Here is a 14,139-nt window from a genome sequence, read left to right on the forward strand (position 1 = left end):
TAACTTTCATAAAAAGGCAAGTCTAATTAGAAACTCTAATTGAAAGGCAGACGATTTAAACACAGAATGTGTATCTCCTTAACATTCTACAACAATTGTTTATAATAATTTCCAAGAGCCAAACAAAATGATATAGATGAATAAATACATCTTTGAGGTATACCTGTACAGGTTACTGGTCATCGTCCCATCTCACATTCAGGCCTCGCCTCCATACCCCATCCTATAAAATCCTCCAACAAACAGCTCTTAGCTCTAAAGCAATCCTCATGGGATTAAAACACCAGCAACGAACTTCAATCTGCTATTCAAATGCTAGAGTGCCAGGTTTGTTGATCTTCCTTTGGTGCATTCAAATTTCTTGTTTTCTATTATAGATTGCTTTTGAGAAAGATAACAATTTGGTAGATATGATGGGATCAGGAGCTACAAAAAAAAAAATAAACAAGAGAGAAACTATGTAAATACCATAAAGAAATATTAACTGTACTTGCTAGAGTTATGGGAAGATTTAAATTCATGAATTATAGAAATTGTCTCCACAGAGCTTATAAATGTATGAAGTTGAAGCATTTAGGTTCTTAGAAATAAAACCAATACAATTTCCTCATTCAGCAGAATGGGAAAACTATGGCATAAAGAAGAAAATGTCTTGCATAATACTCAGTGAGCCATTGGAAACACCACCATTGATCGTATAGCCTTATTTCTTTAGTTGAATACTAATCTGTACAAAGCCTTTCCGTTGAGGACTTAATACACTGAATGGTTACTTCTATCTCCCAACCTGCAGTCCTCCCTCCCTAATGAGCCTCTCTCTTCGCTGACCTAGAGTATGCAAGGTTCTTATTCTTTAGATCTGCCTGACAAGAGATAACTTTGTGCAATTTCTGGTCAGGTTCCTGTTTGTAATTGTGAGGCTTCCATCATTCAAACACAGCATAATAAAATACAACTTTTTTACTTATCTTCTCAAACAGCTTGTTTTGTATTTTATCCCATGGACATCCCAAGAAATCCTGGAATATGTAAATGATACGCAAAATTCCCTAACAGCACCTTACGGAAGACTTTGAGAACTAGAGGGCTCAGAGTAATGACCTGCCCATGATCAGTGTTGCAGATGTGGCAGCTGTTGTCCATGTTTTCCAAAAAGAACAATTTAGCTGTAAGCCTCTACAAATCCCATCCTAAACACCTTAACTCAGTGGTCAGCAAACTCATTAGTCAACAGAGCCAAATATATCAACAGTACAACGATTGAAATTTCTTTTGAGAGCCAAATTTTTTAAATTTAAACTATGTAGGTAGGTACATTCCTTATCGAGGTAGTGCCCGCACGTGGTATTTTGTAGAAGAGCCACACTCAAGGGGCCAAAGAGTTGCATGTGGCTCGCGAGCCGCAGTTTGCCAACCAGGATAACTCAATGAGCTTGCTATTCTTTTCATATCATTTCCACCCATCTGACACACAGTTGCTTCCCAGATAGTTAGGAAGCTGTTTTTACCAAAGCAGACATAGTTCATAATGATGAAAACAAAAAAATTAAAGATAGTATCATTATTGTGCTCTTTCGGGCAACTTACCCACCACCTCTGATGTGTGGAAGATGTCTTGAGGCTTCACCTTCCTATCTGGGCCCAGGAAAGAATCTTGGTGGAACAGACTTCCTGGCCTTGGATTGTTGCCCAGTGGTAGTGAGCTTTTCCCTTGGAGGATCTTCATGCCCCATCTCCACCTAGAGATCGTCAAAGGGAACGGGTCACTACCACTGTAAGGCAACAAGCACATTTTTCTGAGGAAACTCTGGAGAAGATATAAAAGAAAAATAAATTAATGAAATGCAGTACACTGGAAATGTCCGTCTTAAAGAACAACCTAGTGGTTACATCTAACGATGTCTATCCTTTTTTTCCTTTTTGTATGGATTAAGGGACAACTGTGGAGAGCTCGATATTCTAGCTGCCAGCCTAGAAAACAGCAAATTCTTTTTTTTTAAATATATATATATATTAAATTTATTTATTTTAGAGAGGAGAGGGAGAGACAGAGAGAGGAGAAACAGAGGGAGAGAAGGGGGGAGGAGCTGGAAGCATCAACTCCCATATGTGCCTTGATAGGGCAAGCCTGTGGTTTTGAACTGGGAACATCAGCATTCCAGGTCAGCGATTTATCCACTGTGCCACCACAGGCCAGGCTAGAAATAATTTTCAAAGTCTGTTAATCAGGTTTGTTCTTTGTCTCTCCTAAGCAGCTACAAGATTTGAAAGAAATTTATGTTTTGCATCCCTAATTCTTCATTTATGAAATGGAGATCAAGTATATTTGCCCTTATAGACCTCACTGAAACCTAGCCCTGAAGGATAAATGAAATAAGCCAAATTCATTCTGGAAAGTTAAAATGTATGTATATATGGGGGGGGGGGGCTGTAGGAATTAATGAAAACTGATTCCTGTTCTATTATACAAGGAGACCTGCAGGAAATTAAGGGTCCTTAAAGCCAAAGACAGAATTCCCACAACAAAATCCCCAAACTACCTTTTTCTGCAGATGGCCTGCAAGCCATCCTTAGATCAGTTGGAGCTTCTCAAAAGAAAAGATCTGCTGAATATGGAGCTTCTTAGAGCTGCTTGTAGTCCTCAGGTTTCACCATGTTTAGAATGTCCTTGAGAAGAAAGACAGGGCTCAGTAAGCTGGGATACCAAAACTACTGAGAAAACGCAATAACAAAATAACTAAGAAGCATTAACCTGAATCATTAGATTCTATAGGTGTGTCCTGTTTTTCTCTCTAGCTTGTAGTTTCCCTAAGGTCCTAATGGCAAGCGCTGGCAATATCACAGGGTAGCCAAGTATAATAAAAAAGAATTAAATGAGCCTGACTTGTGGTGATGCAGTGGATAAGGCATCAGCCTGGAATGCTGAGGTGCCTGGTTTGTGAACCTGGGCTTGCCGGGTCAAGGCACACCTAACTGCGTGTGGATGCTTCCCGCTCTGCCCCACCCTCTGCTTTTCTCTCTTTCTAAAATCAATAAATAAAATCTTAAAAAAAACCCCAAACTAACTAAATGGGCGCAATTAATACCCATCTTAGGGACTGACTAAATTTGTGGCCTAAAGGTCATGCTCTTGCTGAAAATTCTTCAAGATGCAAAGTAGCAGAGCAATTGCTACTACTGCACTGAGGTACAATTGCCTTGACCATTTTAAATATTTGATGAGCCACCTTTACTATAAAATAGCTCAGGTTTGGCCCTGGCCGGTTGGCTCAGCGGTAGAGCGTCGGCCTAGCGTGCGGAGGACCCGGGTTCGATTCCCGGCCAGGGCACACAGGAGAAGCGCCCATTTGCTTCTCCACCCCTCCGCCGCGCTTTCCTCTCTGTCTCTCTCTTCCCCTCCCGCAGCCAAGGCTCCATTGGAGCAAAGATGGCCCGGGCGCTGGGGATGGCTCTGTGGCCTCTGCCTCAGGCGCTAGAGTGGCTCTGGTCGCAACATGGCGACGCCCAGGATGGGCAGAGCATCGTCCCCTGGTGGGCAGAGCATCGCCCCTGGTGGGCGTGCCGGGTGGATCCCGGTCGGGCGCATGCGGGAGTCTGTCTGACTGTCTCTCCCTGTTTCCAGCTTCAGAAAAATGGAAAAAAAAAGCTCAGGTTTGCAATCTTGAAAGTACTTGCATGGTAATAAGCTGAAGGCTTATAAATTGTAGGGATTTTAAAAAGCAAATGATATTGAGTGGGACACTTGAATTAATGTTAACACAATAAATTAAAATCCTTTTAAAAAAACCCTAAAAACAAGCGAAATAGAACACCTGAGAACAGGTCATTCTACATTCCAGATTTTGCTACAGTAGGTACCATCACTATTTGCAAATCTGGCCAAAAGACTTGCTTTGTTTCTTTTCTGTTTATAGATTTACTTCTTTTAAAGTTGAAATACATATAATGCTCAAATAGTCAATTATCCATAATGTCAAAAAGTAGCAATTAAACTCTTGTTTTTCTTGTTTATCAACAAGTTTCTTAAAAAGACCTGGTCAATCCAGTACTATAAAAAGAAGGTAGTACGTTAATAGCTAGTTTTCAGTCAAAGAGGACAGGTAAGGCTGGAAAACTTTAATGATATGCATATGGATCATAGCATATATGCACACCACCACCACACAATGGCAATCATACTAACAAAATAAAGTATGCCAAAAGTTTTCAAAGATGTGTATAAGGTAATCTAGAGACATTTTATGAAACTCAGGCATGTATTCTGATCGCCCAGTCATATTCTTATTTAAAATTATTATAAGCATTTGATTACAGTTTATGCAATAAAAGGATATTAATTGATTCTGCTGCATAGCCTCTAATACTTTCAGACAAACTAGAATCGCATTCTAGTTGGTCAAACAAAATACTTTAACCCCACACATTGTCTAAGAAGTCAAGCACTGACTGGTCAAATTTAAATTTAGCTTCAATTTCTCGTCTTAACATGAACAAATCAAAAGTTCATTTATAATGTAGGCATCAAAACAGTGAAGGAAAGAGTTCTTTATTAAACTTATTTATATAGGATAGGATGCACATAGGATTCCATGTCTCAGTGTTCTAATTTGGTAAGGTCAAGGAAGACCATCAAGTAAAACCTAAATCAACAACAAAAATATAGCTAACTGAATGGCACCAATACAATGATATATAACTGTGTATGGTCATTGAAATTTAATTTGCTAATTCAGCAGGTCAGCTATATTTCCAGCAAACACTTGAGATACAACTTGAGTTGGATTTTGAAGAAAACCAGTGTTAACTGATATTCTTCTCTAGTCAAAAATACTATACGTAGTAGCAAAACTAATTTTCTCCCAATTCAGTTTGTAAAACTTGATGCAAAGGGAGGCATCAGCTCTTGTGTAACCATACATGTCAGTACTTTGCCACCCAAGAGCATAACGTTTGAGGGAACAGCTCAGTTCAGATAAGTTTCTTTTTCGTTAAGCTAATAAAAAATTTTCCAGAACAGTTTCACAAATAAGAATATCTTAGCAGCCATCACTGATCAAAATACCTTGAAAAGAAAGTTACTTTTAATTGTAGCACCTCTGAGTCTTATGGTGTTCTATAAATTCAAAGAGGTAGTTAGAGAATAAGTTACAAAACGATAGGTGGAAAAGCTAAAGGGGGATATGGAAAAAGATGCATAAAACCAGAAACAGCAAACTTCCTCCAGTCCTATATATAATGGTTCTATAAGAAGTAAAGTCAGAAAAGAAATGACAATAACCATTTAGAAGAACGCCAAAAAAAATTTCTGTGCTCTCTTGTCTGACCCTTTGAAAGTTATCAAAATGACAAACTGTCATATTCGCGGGTTGAGGTATTCAACTCAAGTCCCTGTCTTAATTCATCAGTAGTCCCTAGACACTAAGGTGGACATGGATGGTGATTTGATCCAAGGTTAGATAGAGCAAGAATCAAAAGCTAGCTTTTCTTATTTCTAGTTCACAAATTTTTCATACTTTTGCCAGCATTTCACTTCTGCCCCAATACCCATGAAAAATAGCAATCCAGCCCATTTAAATGAACATGTGCTTCATTAAAATACACTCGCAAGAAGTAACAGGGATTAATGCCTGTAAGCCTTCAGCTCAGTGCCTGAGCCTACTGACCAAGATGCTCCCTAGGCATACTTTCCATCTTCCGCTTGCCATCACTTGGCTCAATAAGAGTGTTACTATTAAGAGTGTTACTACGTATAGTATTTTTGACTAGAGAAGAATATCCATTCTTCTTTCTCTCTGTCTCACAGAACTTCCTAAAGTTTTTATGGTACTCACTTGTTCATTTCTGCATCCTCCATGAGATAGCAAATTACTTAATATGAATCATGTCTTTGGTATTCCTATTTATTCCAGTACCTGACTCAATAGCTATTTGTTAACACAAGCTATCTTAATTTTGAAGATGCCCACATTTCCTCTCTTTTTATACCTGCTAGAAATTGAAATTCACCTTTGGCTGCTTTCCAGTGCAGGTTTCAATCCAGCTAAAATTGACCCATCCTTACTGAGAAAGGCCTCAGAACTGGCTCAGAATTCATCCCTTTAAAACAAATTCCAATAAATAGTTATAGTTGTATGTTAACATTGAATGATAATTTGAACAGCAACAATAAAAGATTTCATAAGTGTAGACCAGTGTTTCTCAAATCGGGGTGATAAGAACCCTGGAGGTTTGTGGATGTATTTTCATGGATCTTCAAATCCTACATAAGTTATATAAATCATTTTATATATAATACATCTTTCATAAAGATATACTGAAGTTGAGAAACATGTTACATTTGAAATAATTGTCAGTATTTCTCAAAACACATGTTCTTTAGGATCTCAAAGAATTTTGTTCCTGTAAAAGGTGTTTCATCCTGACAAATTACTTTAGTTTGAGAAACGATAGCACAGACCATGTTTCCAAGAAGGATCATTAGTATATTGCTTCAGTCAGTCAGACAATGTCTTTAGTCATTTGGCCTGGGGCAGGGATGGGGGTGGGTGGGGTGGGGCACAAGCTGTGAGGAAATGTGGCATGAATTTAAATGGGCTTAATGAAAAGCCCAGCTCATTACCATAATTCTTCTTGCTCCTACTAGGATGCATTAATGTGCATTAAAAATGTTTCAAATTTGCTGTTAATATGCTTTAGCTGAACCTTTGCATTTTTTTTTTTTTTTTTAATCAGGGCGGCTAAGCATTTCTGCTTACCAAGGTACGTGCTGAAAAAGGTGAAGGGGAAAAGGGTATAATAACTTCATCATAAAGTAGGCAAGGTCATGGTTTTCTTAGAAAAGTTACCCTTCTCTATTGCCCTCTTGCCAAACAGGTTTTATATATATCTCAAACTAAAGACATCATCGCTATCTTATCTGTTCTTGGACATAGAACAAAAAAGTACAGAGCCAATGTATCAGATTTATATCCTCAATCCCTGAATCTTGAAAAACTCGTTTATAATGAGATTTACCAATCAATAGTTTGCCAGCCATGACATGTAGCAAAACACAATGACTAGGCCTTATCTCTTTAATTGATTTCTATTCTCCCAAGAGGTAAAAATCAAATAGCATTAAATAAACCAGCCGGACTACCCACAAACTGCAATATTAATCATATCCTGGACCAAAGAGAAAAAGTAAACCCAACTCATTATCTAAGTTTATCCTGTCAACCTCAAACCCAGTGGGTTCCCTTTATCAAAGTTGAACTTATAATCCATACAAGGAAGCACTTGATTATCATTTCCTAAAATTATTCAAGTGCACTTATATTAGGCTCAACAATACAATCATTTAAGGGATGAGATTATAGATAGAACTATATTGTTTCTAATCCTCACTTAAGTGAAATCAAGCACAGGGCCAGGTACACAATATTAATGCTGTAATTCAGTTGGGTTAATTCATATGGTGATATATATGTATATATACATATATATATATATACATAAAAATTACAAATGAGGTGGGGACCAGGAAGAAGACTTAACAGGAAACCTGACTTTTATGGGTAGCTTCTAAGAAACAGAAAAAAGAACAGAAAAAATATTGCTTAGTAACTACAAAATAATACTTACAGAATTCTAAAGAGCCAGAGACTCTTCTTACAGCTGTCCAAGGAGCTAGTAGTGCAAACTGTAACCTGAACTTATGACATCCTTCTCAGAGGAATAGTATCCTTTTTTAGTGATTACTAGTTATGTATTTCAGTAGTTCCTCATTAAATACTTCTCTGCCATCACACCCTGTACATTAGAAGCTAGCCTGTTCATTTTTTACCAGGCAGCTCACTGTTGAAATATATGTCCAGAAGAATAAATAGATCTTGGCTTATTCTTTTGATATAAAATAAGGAAACAGGTCCCATCATTTAAATCCTCACTTCAGTGCGATGCTTAAGGCTACTTTAACTGAGCACAATTAAACAGGGTGTATTTTATGTAATACAGTAATCAAAGTGATCTGTGCTTTTAATAAGAACCTCAGTATATGTTGTCTCATTTCATCCTTTCTTCCTGAAATAAGAGGTTGGTTGGTGTTCCAGATGGAGAAAAATTTAAGGATTAGAATATTTAGGTAGTTTTTTAAAAAGTGAATGGAGGTAAAGCTCAAACAAAGCATGGTTTTAAAATGGTGGAAGAACCCAAAGATACTGGTCTTAAGAGTTCCATTCTAGAACTACTTTGGTATAGCAAGAGTCACAGTGGTCCATCCACAGACCCACCACCCTTAGTAAAATGAGAGACACTGACTGGTCATCAGGTACATGGCATAAATGGGTTTTTTACTTCAAAAATGTAATGGTCAGGTTATTAATTCCACCATGCAATCCAGATGTATTTTTAAAATAAAAAAAAAAAATCAACAAACTTTTTGATTATATCCTGGCAATTGATTCTGTAGAACAGCAATATATAAGAGAGGAGAAATTATTAGCCAGGCAATCTGCTTTGGAAGGAAGAATGCAGAGACGGTGCTAACCTTCCTTCGTAAGGAGACTACTTAAATATATTAGAAATCCAGAATATAAAGAGTGGCAATCTAGCTCCCTGGGCCTTACTTGTCTTGAACATTTTGCCCAGTAAAGCAGTAGCAGAGGGGGGCAGGGATAGCTCCTGTCCCAAAAATAGAACAATAATTGGAATTCGGATCATTTACAAATGCAAGAAAAGGAATGAAGACCCATCCACCTAATTCAGGCCTGCTTTTGCTAATCAATACTGCACAAATACAAATTGAAAGAGGTAAGGAGATCTTGGGCTGATGGGCTGGAAAATGGGACAATCAGTACATTAATTAACAACACAGAAGGGACTCTGGGTGATCAGCATTACTTAGAAGCAATGCAAAAAAGGAAGTAAAGGGTTGTGTCAGATGGACAAGACCAAGTAAAGTGCAAATGAAGCACCATAGCAATGTAAACTAGGTAAACCAATGATATCTGGGACCGTTAACATTTAAGTCCAAATGAAAGGGCCCTGCCCTGTCAATATTCCCCAGTAACAATACAAAAGGGGCGGGGGGTGGCAGGGGCGGGGCTGGGCAGGGCGGGGCTAGGGCAGGGCTAGGGCAGGGGCGGGGCTAGGGCAGGGGCAGGGGCAGGGGCAGGGGCAGGAGGGATGAAGGACTTCAGTATTATCTAATGGCTGGATACCTGGATACCTGAAATTTTGAATATAACAGTCCACAAGAAGGGTACGAGGACAGGCAAGAAGTGGACAGAAGGAACATAAGGGTAAGACCATGACTACTTGGAATTTTATGTCCTGGAATAATGGAGGAGGGGGGAGTGTGGGTTGCTGTTTGAAGGACAAATTCAGGGCATACTGTAATGTTTATACTTTATGATTCTATGGGAAATTGGGGCTGGGTTGCTTGCTTAAAAAGGCCAGGGAAGAAAAGCCCATTGTTAATGCCATTGTGCCAATTAATATTTGCAGAAGTTCTGTGTGGATCAGCAGCCTCTGCAGTAATGCAAAGGGGTGTGTAAGGGAATGGTATTCTACTATAACAGAGGGGGTACAAGTAATTGCAAATATTCATGTTAACAGTCCAAAATAAGGGGGGCACTAGTTAAATAGCATCTCCTTGCTCCAAAGTAAAGAGGGTACAGTCATTCTGGTATAAGACATGCTTACAAAATTACATTTGTGCACAAGAATGTTCTTGTATAGGGGGCACTACCTGCTGAAAATGCTAAGTAAGGTAGGTAGTGTGCGTATTCAGTGCAGAGAACAGGAGAAAATGTAACTGCAGATATTAATGATTCCAAATAAGGCTTTGGTTGATCAGCATCTCTGCTGTACTTACTGCAAAGGGAAGCTGAGGGGTCTTGGAACTTAGTCTACTGATGGGGCCTTAGGGGAAAACAGTATCCCTTGCAGTAGTGAAAAGAGGTAAAGAGTACAGAAGTGATAGCGTTATGGAAAACGGAAATTCTGCATGTTAACTATCCAAATGTAAAGTTCTTAACAGTGGGTACCACCTACAGAAAGGCATAGGAAGAGGGTGTGAAGGGGTCAATGTCCTTGTCTAGTTCACAAGATTCCAAACAAATGCAATTATGCACATGAACGGCCCAAGAAAAGGGGATTTACGGTTCAGCAACTATGGTATACTGTAAACAGAGGGCAACAGGGTAGGATGAACCAATTTGAAATTATTTCCATTAATATCCAAGGCACATGGTATAGTCAATTGAAACCTTGTATGTTGTACAAATATAAGGATCTTAAAGTAATGGGAACTCTTTGCTAAAAGGCAAGGGAGTAATAAGGAGAGGGTGTCCTTATCTAGTGTACAAATGCAATTATGCCCAATAAGCCATGAAAAAAGGCCTTTTCATGTGATCAGTACCCCTGCTACAATAGGGGTCTGAGACGGTAGAATCTTATTCAAATGGGATGAGCCATATGAATTATGCCCATCAATGTCCCAGGTTGTAGTCAATTACAATTGTGTACCTTGACTGTCCAAGTGTAACAGCCTTGTGGAGAGAGCACTCATGCTGGAAGGGAAAGGGGTAGTACACAAGAACCCAGAGAAAATTACAATCACATTAATAGGCCAAGAAATGGGATTTTAGGGGTCAGAATTCCCTGTCGTACTTAAAAGGGAGAAAGATCCTAATATTATTCACATTAACAGTTTGAGAAAGGGGCACTGAGTGGACAGTATCCTATGCAGTAAAGCAAAAAAAAAAAGTGAAGTCAGGCACCCAAGTTAACTCAAAGGATCATGGACAACTAATTAAACATACTCACAGTCCCAAGAGAAGGGCTTTAAGGTCAGCAACCTCTACTTCCATAAATATAGGACAGGACTCCTGATTGAGAAGGCACAGTTGTTGACAACTGAGGGTGCATACAAGACAACAAAAGTTGTACACATTAACTGCATCAGTGTGTCAAGTCTTTAGTAGTAGGCACTTTCTGCTAGAATATAAATATAATGATGAGGGGCTTTACCTGATAAACAGGTACAGGAGCAAATGTAAGTATGCACAGCACCAGTTTAGGAGAGTGAATCTTGATGAATCAAGACTCCGACTAACTAGTCAGAAGCCCCTGCAGTAATGTAAATGGGGCAAGGACATGGAATCATATTATAAAGGAGCCTGAGTTACTGTAATTATGAACATTTAAACTGTACAAGGGAAGCAGTCATAATTAGTCAGCCCCCCTGAGGCAAAGGAGATATGATGGGGATGAGATACCAGTACAGTCCTCCACATTTTATGTGGCTGGTGCATCCTGCTACAATACTGAAATATCAGGATATTTGCTTATCAGGAGAAAATGCACATTAACAGTCCCAAGAGAGTAACTTTGGGTCTTTAGCATCCCCTGCTATAATATAGAAAGAATGGGATATTAGTTAAAGGGGGAGGGGACATAAACATCATAATTCTGCATATAAACAGTCCCAGAAATAAAAGCAACAGGTAATTAATACACCTTCTTGTAAAATAAAGAGGGTGCAGGGGCCTTAAATTAAAGACATAGTTGTGGTCAATTACTAGGACTCACTTTATACTAGTACAGAAGTCCTTAGTAAAGGGCCCACTGCTGAATATAAGGAAGAGTGAAGTCTATATCTACTGCAGAGGAAGAAGGACAAAAGCAATATTGCACAATTAACAATGCAGAAGAACGGACCTTGGTGTTCAGAACCTGTCTTGTAATGCTAACAGATGTGACAGGAAGTAACACTCCTTCACAGTTTCAAGTACCCTTTGTTGTAATGCAAATAGGGTACAATAAAACGGAATCTTAGATTAACAGATGGGATCATAGTTACAATTATAACTTTAATTCTGAAATGACTTCCAGATGATGTAAAGCAGTGGTTCTCAACCCCTGGGCCGTGGACCGGTCCTGGTCCATGGGCCATTTGGTACCGGTCCGGTCCGCAGAGAAAGAATAAATAACTTACATTATTTCCGTTTTATTTATATTTAAGTCTGAGACTTTATTTATTTATTTATTTTTAGAGAGAGAGGAGAGAGAGAAGGGAGAAAGAGCAGGAAGCATCAACTCCCATATGTGCCTTGACCAGGCAAGCCCAGGGTTTTGAACCGGCAACCTCAGCGTTCCAGATCAACACTTTATCCACTGTGCCACCACAGGTAAGGCTGATGTTTTATTTTTAAAAAATGACCAGATTCCCTCTGTTACATCCATCTAGGACTCACTCTTGACACTTGTCTCGTAAGTTTGACAATTATATTTAAAAATACCATAGTTTTTACGCCGGTGGCATAATTTTATTTTGTGCATTTATCTATCCCACCCTAAAGGCCGGTCTGTGAAAATATTTTCTGACATTAAAGTGGTCCGTGGCCCAAAAAAGGTTGGGGACCACTGATGTAAAGGAAGTAAAAGATCCTATGCCCCCTAACTAACTAAAGGGACCACATCTGGATTTAACCACATTCAAAGTCCCCAGTACTCTCTATGGTCATGCAAATGATGTTTAAGGTTATGGATCCCAGCCTATCGGATGGGGATGAGACTGTGGCTGCCTTTAAGCACCTTAACAGTCCACTGATTTAATGCTAAGTGAGTTGGAGGAGATGGAATCCTAGACTAACAGAAGGGACAGTAGTTGCAACTGATCACTTTTAACAGGCCCCAAAACCCTCCTAGGCAATGCAAAGAGAAAAGGACAGGATGGGATCCTGGAATTACAGAAGGGACCACAGTTCCAATTAAGTACACGAACAGTCCCAGATACCCATCCAGGTATTGTAAAAGGAGTAGGAGGTAAGTGGGAACCTAGACAAAGAAAAAGAACCACTGATGCAGTTAAGTAACTTTACAGAACCAAATATATGCCCAGTAAATGGGCACTTTGAAGGGCACAGGATTGTAAACTAACAGAATGAACAGTAGCTGCAATTAAACCCATTTACAGGCCCAAATAGTCTCTGCTGTGTAGCAAAGAGTGGAAAGATGGAAAAAGACACAAACACAAGGTACCACACCTCCAATTGGGCACATATCACTAACCAATATGCTCCCACAATGTAAATGGATAAGAGATAGGATCTTAGACTAACAGAAGGGATAGTAGCCATGTATAAGCACATAATTAGTCAGAAGTACCTTCTGTGATAATGTATAAGGAGGAGGGGATGATGAGGGCCAAAACTAAAAGAAGAGACAGGAGCGGCATTTAGGCTCATTGTCCTAAGGACCCTCTGTTTAATGAAAACTATGGAAGGTTGGGTTCTATATAACTAAAGGACAGTAACGGCAGTTAAGTTCATTGACTGTCCCAAGGACCATCTGATTTAATGCAAAGCAAGGATGGGTAGGTTCTATATGAATAATGGACAGGAGCAGCATTTACTTACTTATGCTCCTTGACTGTCCCAAGACACTCAGTTTAATGCAAAGTGAGAATGTGGATTCTATGTAACTAAAGGACAGTAGTGGCATTTAAGCTCACTGATTGTCCCAAGGCACTTATGATTTAATGCAAAGTGAGGTTGTGGGTTCTACAGGACTAAAGGACAGTAGCAGCATTTATGCTCATTGATTGTCTCAAGGACCCTATGTTTAATGCAAACTATGGAAGGCTGGGTTCTATATGACAAAAGGACAGTAGTGGCATTTAAGCTCGTTGACTGTCCCAAGGACCCAATGTTTAATGCAGAGTGGGTTGGGTAGGTTCTATATGTCTAAGAACAGTAGCACCATTTAGGCTCATAGACTGTTACAACGACCCTCTGTTTAATGAAAGTGGGGATGAGTGAGTTCTATATGACTAAAGGACAGTAGTGGCATTTAAGCTCACTGTCCCAAGGCGCTTATGATTTAATGCAAAGTGAGGTTGTGGGTTCTATAGGACTAAAGGACAGTAGCGGCATTTACCCTCATTGACTGTCCCAAGGACCCTATGTTTAATGCAAACTATGGAAGGCTGGGTTCTATATAACAAAAGGACAGTAGTGGCATTTATTCATTGACTGTCCCAAGGACCCTCTGTTTTAATGCTAAGTGGAGATGGGTAGGTTCAATATGACTAACAGACAGTAGCGGCATTTAGGCCCACTGACTGCCCAAACAATCCTCTGTTTAATGCAAATT

The 14,139-nt window shown here is 39.3% G+C and overlaps 1 long non-coding RNA gene across 9 annotated transcripts in view; it reads right to left on the minus strand.

The window, feature by feature from the left end:
* Positions 1-14,139, minus strand: part of LOC136317390 (uncharacterized) — a 49,425-nt gene that overhangs the window by 7,547 nt on the left and 27,739 nt on the right. For 4 of the 9 annotated variants that reach the window (XR_010727863.1, XR_010727862.1, XR_010727860.1 and 1 more), the window contains 4 exons: positions 6,007-6,096; positions 2,541-2,667; positions 1,588-1,807; positions 164-426 (listed from right to left, as the gene is read on the minus strand). This is a non-coding gene — a long non-coding RNA (uncharacterized lncRNA). Of the gene's footprint in view, positions 1-163; positions 427-1,587; positions 1,808-2,540; positions 2,668-5,985; positions 6,097-7,623; positions 9,095-14,139 lie in introns of those variants that run through there. The other 5 variants (XR_010727864.1, XR_010727865.1, XR_010727861.1 and 2 more) reach the window with 4 other exon arrangements.

This window comes from Saccopteryx bilineata, chromosome X, assembly GCF_036850765.1.
Source record: "Saccopteryx bilineata isolate mSacBil1 chromosome X, mSacBil1_pri_phased_curated, whole genome shotgun sequence".
Lineage (NCBI taxonomy): Eukaryota > Metazoa > Chordata > Mammalia > Chiroptera > Emballonuridae > Saccopteryx > Saccopteryx bilineata.